Here is an 8,094-nt window from a genome sequence, read left to right on the forward strand (position 1 = left end):
TTGCCATGAAAAAGAAAAATTATTTTAATTAAAAATAATTTTCTTTTCTCAATAATAATGGTCGGCCATCTTTTCTCCCAATCAAGGAAATTTTAATTCACACAAGAATTAAAACTTCCTAATTTGCTTCCGGAAATTTATAAAAAAAAAATTCTCCAATAATTTTCCCTTCATGGTGGTTTATAAAAAGGAAATTTTATAAATTAAAATCTTTCTTTTAAACATGTGGATGATTTCAAAAAATGAAAGTTATCTCTAAAAATTAAAATCTCCTTTCAATCTACAAATAAGGAAAGATATCAAATCTTTTCTTAATCTTTTGTAGAAACTAATAAAAGAGAATATTTAATTTTTAAACTCTCTTTAAAATCATGAACATGGTTTAAAAAGGAAAGTTTTCTCAAAATTAAAATCTACCTTTCAATCTACAAATAAGGAAAGATTTTAAATCTTTTCTTAATCTTTTGTAGAAAGCTATAAAAGGAAAGATTTAAATTTTAAACTCTCTTTTAAAACCATGGAATCCACATAAGAAAAATTTATAAATAAAATCCTTTTTAATATGATGTGGCCGGCCACATCATGCTTGGACTCCAAGCATTGGCCGGCCACCAACTTGGCTCAAGCTTTGGGTCTTGGCCGGCCCTAGCTTGGGTTCCAAGCTAGCTTGGCCGGCCACCAAAGAGTGGGTTAAAAGGTGGGTATGTGGTGGGTCTAAATCTCTATATACAAGAGGCTACGATAGGGACCGAGAGGAGGAATTGGTTATGGTCTCCTGATGAAATTAAGCTTCCCATGTTCGCCCCAAACACACAACTTAATTTCATCAATAATAATTCATTCCACTAAAGAATTATTATTGAACTACCACACCAATCCCAAATTACGTTTTGGGCTCCTTCTTATTATTAGTGTGTTAGTCTCCTTGTGTTTAAGATAATGAATGTCCACTAATTAAATGAGTTACTGACAACTCACTTAATTAATATCTTAGTCCAAGAGTAATATCACTCAACCTTATCGTCATGTCGGACTAAGTCCACTTGCAGGGTTTAACATGACAATCTTTATGAGCTCCTCTTGGGGTCATTCTCAACCTAGATTACTAGAACATAGTTTCCTTCTATAATCAACAACGCACACTATAAGTAATATTATTTCCCAACTTATCGGGCTTATTGATTTATCGAGCTAAATCTCACCCATTGATAAGTCAAAGAAATAAATACTAAATATATGTGTTTGTTATTATATTAGGATTAAGAGCACACACTTCCATAATAACTAAGGTTTAGTTCTTTTATAAAGTCAGTACAAAAATAACTTACCTAAAATGGGCCTACTCAATACACTTGGAGTGTATCAGTGTAATTTATTAGTTAAGATAAACTCATACTTAATTACACTACGACTACTTCAACGATTTGTTCCTTTCCATTTTAGTCGCGAGCAACTGTTTATAATTTATAAAGAACCGACAACATGATCTTCTGTGTGTGACACCACACACCATGTTGTCTACTATATAAATTAATTGAACAAATTACATTTAACAAATAAATGTAGATATTTGACCATTGTGATTCTTTATTTCTAAATAAATGTTTATACAAAAGCTAGGCTTTTATTATACACTCTAACAAGTAACTCATTAACTTGTTCACCCTTTCCAGAAAAAGTTAACTTTGTCATCTTGCCTTTTAAACATGAATCGCATATATCAAATATATCTAATTTAAATGATTTGACAGAAAAAAGATTTGGGTTCAGGCGGAGACCACAGTGACAAGGAAAATCAATTTGTGTTCATGCCTGGAAGGTCGACAATAGAAGCTATACATCTCCTTAGACAATTAATTGAAAAATATCGGGAACAAAAACAAGATCTACACATGGTATTCATTGACTTAGAAAAAGCTTTTGATAGAGTCCCAAGAGAAATTATATGGAGAACTTTAGAAAAGACAGGTGTTAGTGTAACATATATTGAACTAATTAAGGATATGTATGAAGATGTAACGACCAGAGTAAAGACTTCAGGCGGAGTAACTGAAGCATTTCTAATAAAGATAGGGTTACATCAGGGAGGAGCCCTAAGTCCCTATCTTTTTACACTAATTATGGACGAACTCACTGCGCACATCCAAGACACAGTACCGTGGTACATGTTGTTTGCAGATGATATTATTTTGGTAGATGAGACACGTGAAGGAGTAAATGCTAAGCTAGAATCTTGGAGGGAAACACTAGAAGGGAAAGGTTTTAAGCTTAGTAGATTAAAGACAGAATATATGGAATTTAAATTTAGCAATATTAGAAGTAATAAAACAATTGTTAAGATAGGAGAGGACGAGTTGCCCAGAACCGAGAGATTTAAATATTTAGGATCATTTTTACAAAATGATGGAGGGATTGAGAGAGACGTCTTACATAGAATACAAGCAGGATGGGTGAAATGGAGGGGAGCGTCGGGTGTTTTATGTGACCGTAAAGTACCTCTTAAACTTAAAGGTAAGTTTTATAAAACCGCTGTTAGACCTGCTATGTTATATGAAGCTGAATGTTGGGTTATGACTCGAGCACATGAGCATAAGATGAGAGTTGCAGAGATAAGGATGTTAAGGTGGATGTGTGGACATACGAAGATGGACAAAATAAGGAATGAGAGTATTAGAGAGAAAGTCGGAGTTGCATCTATTGAGGACAAACTCCGAGAGACACGTTTAAGATGGTACGTACATGTATTTAGACGACCAATAAATGCTCCAGTTAGGCGATGTGAAACTATGATAAACATGCATATTAAACGAGGAAGAGGAAGACTAAAAAAGACTTGGTTAGCAACAATAAAACAAGATAAAATTTATTTAAATATAGATGATGATATAATAGGAGATAGAGCTCAATGGCGTAAAAAGATTCATACAGCCAACCCCACCTAGTGGGAAAAGGCTTGGTTGTTGTTGTTGTTGTAAATAATTTGAGAACTGCAATCTTTTGCAATTTGGATATATGTTTCTTGCTTATATAGCCAAGATGACAATGCCACGAACAAGAGGTTAATTGATTATATATTTGAGTATGTTTATTGCTCATGTCGATATTGAGTATATCACTAGATATATCTAATATGTAGATGTCATTGCATAAAGTTCCAATGTCATAAAGAACGTCATTCAAAGTTATATAATAATAATTGTTACTAAAGGTCAAATGGAAACCTTTTCTATTTAAGCAAGAAATAGAAACAATGTTCTTTATTAATGTAGGAACAAAATAATAATTATCCAGTTCCAAGACAAGTCCATTAGGAAGCTTTAACAAATATGTTCCGATGGTGACTGAAGCAACTTTTGTTTCATTCCCAACTCACAGACTTATTTTTACCTTGACGAGTCTTCTATTATTCCTTAGCCCATGTATGTCATTACATATATGTGAGTCACACCCAGTATCTAATATCCAAGTGTTTGAGAAAATAACATGACAATTAATAACAAAAAATACCTGAAAAGGATGGACATCGGATGTCTTATTCTTCTTCACGAACTCAAAATAAATCTTGCAGTTTCTTCGCCAGCGTCCCATCTTGCCACAATGATGGCATGGATCATTTTGTGCCAGTTTTACTGTCTTGGCCTTTTTGCTCTTTCCCTTAACCTGATGTTTTGGCTTCCTCTTAGAACCATTCTTGGAGGAGTCTACTAACATCACAATTTTCTGTTCACCTTTAACAGAAGACTCTACAGTCTTGAACATGTTTATCATCTCAGAGATGGTCAATTCCAAATTGTTCATCTGATAGTTCATCACAAATTGTGAATGATTTTTTGACAAATTATGTAGAATTAAGTCGATACTTAACTCATGATCCATCATAAAACTGATTAATGCTAAACACTTTATGTAGTCATTCATCTTTAATACATATTGCACTGCAGACGAACTATTGGGATATGCCCGATGTGGGTGCGTGCTAAAACACATTTGGTAAGCATACGCAACGAAAATAAAATAATAATAATTCCTAATTATTATATCACACACACCACACGCATACAAGGATACAACATACCAAACATGATCACATAATTAAAATTTTATGGGAAGTAAATTTACGCTGGGCATACCTTACGGATAACCTGTAACGAGAAGGGCATCAACTGTAACGATATTGTCGAACCTCACCTCTATTCGTATCCACACCGAGCTCCTCAAGATAACTCCCATGAGTAGAAACATATCCTTCGAAAGTTACTAGCCACGAGCAAGAAGAGGGATCAAAAGGAAGAAGAAGGAAACGCACAAGGAATAAATTCTTCCTTGTGGTGGTCATGGCAACAAGGTGGGGAGCCTCCTTGTTGTTGGTGGTGGGAAAGAGAGGAGAGGGAGAGGAAGATTGGGTTTCCAAAAGCCAATCAACTAAATAATGAAACTTGTATCTAATTCTCTCTCAATTACATCTATATATAATCCTCTTTAATGAGTTGGATTAGAAAGCTCAAATCTAACTCATTATCCCTTAACTAAAAATTAGTCCATTAATCCCTTGGTTTGGTTCACAACTAAATCAAGTTGGTTCATGACTAATTCATGATTAAACCAAATATGGTATAACTCTACCATAAGAGATATAGCTCATCCGTGCTTCCATTATGATAAATATTTCCATATTTGTCTTATGTATGGTCCAACCAAACATTTATCTCTTGATCTAAAAATCTTATTCTTTAACTTGTTTTATGTCTTTTAGAGGCTCGTTAGTGTGTGTGTGACCCAATAAGTTCCCAATTTATATTGATCGTCCATAATTAACTACTTAATTATAGAACGATCATGAGTGGCACCTAGTAGTACATCATGATCCCCAATTAGCCAAAAAATCATAGTTAATTTTCGAACTATTATAAACCCTTCAGCAGCTACAGTGAGTTCTCTGTGGGTTATCCAAACATCTTTGGGTATTTTGATTTATACCCAATCATCCCGAGTCCACACCTCAATGAGATTCTTGCTTAAGATGTCAAAGTATAAGTCTCCATGACCAAGATGACCTATATACCTCAAGTCGAAGAAAACTTGCACTCGAGCTGCAATAAGAGCTTCACAAACATATATATATATACCCATATGAAGTCTTACAGCGAGTCACTCTAATGAACTAGTTACCATAACTAGCATCCATGTTTAACTCTCGACATCCCAATGACTCCATCCGGTGAGAAAATAACTGCTTGGCGAACCAAGGAGTATAACCCGTGGTAGTCTTACAAAATTAATGATGTCCGAATGCATCAATTCGACGACTAGGGAAATTCTAATATATTCATAATTGCACATGTAGAGATAATCACAGTTGTGATCCAATCACAATTTCTCTTACGCTATGAATTATATTGTGGACATTCAGTAGATGAGTTTAAGACAATCAAACATATAATATGCACTCAAATAGTAAATCTATATTTAGTTAAAATCGTAAAGCGATTACCTTAGGACATCCCTCAAAATCTAACACAAACCCTCCTGCATCTTTGAGCAAAAGAGAAGTTTGGAGACCTCGAACCTTTCAGATCTAGCTTGCTCAATAAATATCTCACGAAAATGATAGACAATATCATAAGCATCCAAATGCTCATGTTGTTTTTGTAATTCAGGAGTTATAGCAGCTAGCATGATGCAACTAGTAAGTACAGAATCATCCTTATGCTTCTGATGGGCCAACAATTGGTTCGCAGTTGCATCGACATCGAGACTTGTGGGAAGAGGCTATTTAAGGGCATAAGCTAGCTTCTCAGCTTTGAGAATAATTCTCAAACTTTGAAACCAGTCCAAGAAGTTCAGCCCAGTCAGTTTGTTCAAGTCTAAAATCAAATGCAGATTAACAAAAGTCATAATTAAATTATTAACCTAGAAATATAAAAACGAGAATGTATGAGAGACATAATTTTATTTATATTAACAATTTATATATAATAAAAGCACACTTGTTTATCAAATTCAAATACCTTTATTTTGAATTCAGGAGATGGTAGGTTTTCTTCAAATGGGTTGATATCCACTATAAATAAGAGCAACCTTGACTTTGACCAACAAGTCATTCTTAGCTATAGTGGTAGGTAACAAGTTTACCGATTGCATATCACTTATATGTAACTATCACATTATGCTAGCAACTAATTAATTTTTGCATAAACATTGGGTTGTTAACACATTAACAAGTATACATCAAATGCATATCACCCAACTTCACCTCTATCCACATTGATCATGGCTTTAGCACAATAAATTAACGCTTCAAGTTTAAAACCAACCCGTTAATCATGAAACTGCATCTCTATGGTTTGAATATATTTAATTTTAAGTTGAGCTTGACTTTGGCCAACAACTCAAACAAGAACTTAAACTCTATTTCTGACCATATTAATGGAATGTGTAGATTTTAATATTAAGAGATTTAGGTCTCATTTACATCATGCAAAATTCTATCTTCATAACATTACACGCATAACATAAATGATGATATGGTACATCGCATGCATGGCATAGTATGACATCACACGCATAATCTAATCACACCACACACATGATAAAAATATAATTATATGGCATACAAATGGCATGCGATGCATATCTAATTTTATAGTTATCATTATTTTATTTAGATATATAAAATATGTGTAAAGATTTGATTTATAAATCATGATCCATTAATTACAAATTTTTATAAAATATATCTTTTAAAGATTTAATTTCATAAATAAAAATCTTTAATTATAAATTATAAAATTTCTGTAAAAGATTTGATTTAACAAATCTAGAATCTTTTAATTTTAGATTTGAAAATAAATTTCTAAAGCTAAACATATACTTTCTTTAAAGAAAATAATTCTTAATCAAGTAATTTTAAATTAGGAAACAAATTTCCTAATAAGAATTTTAGGAAGTAAATTCTCTAAATATAATTTTGAAAACAAATTCCCTAATTATAATTTCCTAATAGATTAGGAAATAATTAGAACTACTTTTATTAACACAGAATTATCAAAATTAGAATTTTTTAACTTACTGTTTTAGAAACAATAGTTGGATCGATCTGTTGATCGATCCAGGCATCTAGATTGATTGGTCGATTAATCAAAGGCATCTGGATTGATTGGTCGATTAATCAAAGGCATCTGGATTGATTGGCCGATCGATCTAGAAGTTTTCTATTAAAAAAAAATATAACCTGAATAGATCGATCGTCGATCCAAGGCATCTGGATCGATCGGCTAATTGATCTAGAAGCTAACAGAGACGAAGAAATAGTATTACTTCTCTAGATCGATTGGTCGAACAATGCAGCCACCTCCAATCGATTGGCTAATCGATCCATCTCATTTCTATTTGTAAATTTTCTTTTTGAATCAATCGGTGGATCGATTCAAGGTGGGAAATTTGACGGGATTCAAGCTGAATGGATTAGCTGATCGGTCAAAATAATTTTGATCGATCGGTTAATCAATTGAAATAGGTTCTGTTCTAGTTTCTAATTTCATGCCAGAAAATAATTTTTCCAATCCATTTTTTCCCAATCATCCAAAACCCAATAAGACTATAACAACAAACATTCGTAAACTATTTTACGATCATGTCGAAGCACGATCAGCCTCTAATATCATTATTGGGTTATACCCGATGAAGTGTGTACTAAAACACGCTTTGTAAACATGCACAGTGGAAGTCTCACATAAATGAATATAATTTATTATAACATACACCATACACATGCAGGATACAATCGCATAGACAAGATCATAAAACAAAAAAAGAAATGAATAACCATTGTTCTAGTTATACCTTATGTATGACCTATAACGAGAAGGGCATCAACCGTAGCAACGTTATCAAACCTCGCCTCTATTCGTATCCACGTCAAACTCCTCAAGACAACTCCATGAGTACAAGCCTCTCCTTTGAAAGTTACTAGCCATGAGCGGAGGAGAGGGATCAAGAGAAGAAGAGGAAGCAAAACAAGGAAGAACTTCTTCCTTGCTTAGAGGTCACAGTAACAAGGACAAAATTTTCTCCTTGTTGTGGTGGGTGGCGGTA

This window comes from Zingiber officinale, chromosome 2A, assembly GCF_018446385.1.
Source record: "Zingiber officinale cultivar Zhangliang chromosome 2A, Zo_v1.1, whole genome shotgun sequence".
Lineage (NCBI taxonomy): Eukaryota > Viridiplantae > Streptophyta > Magnoliopsida > Zingiberales > Zingiberaceae > Zingiber > Zingiber officinale.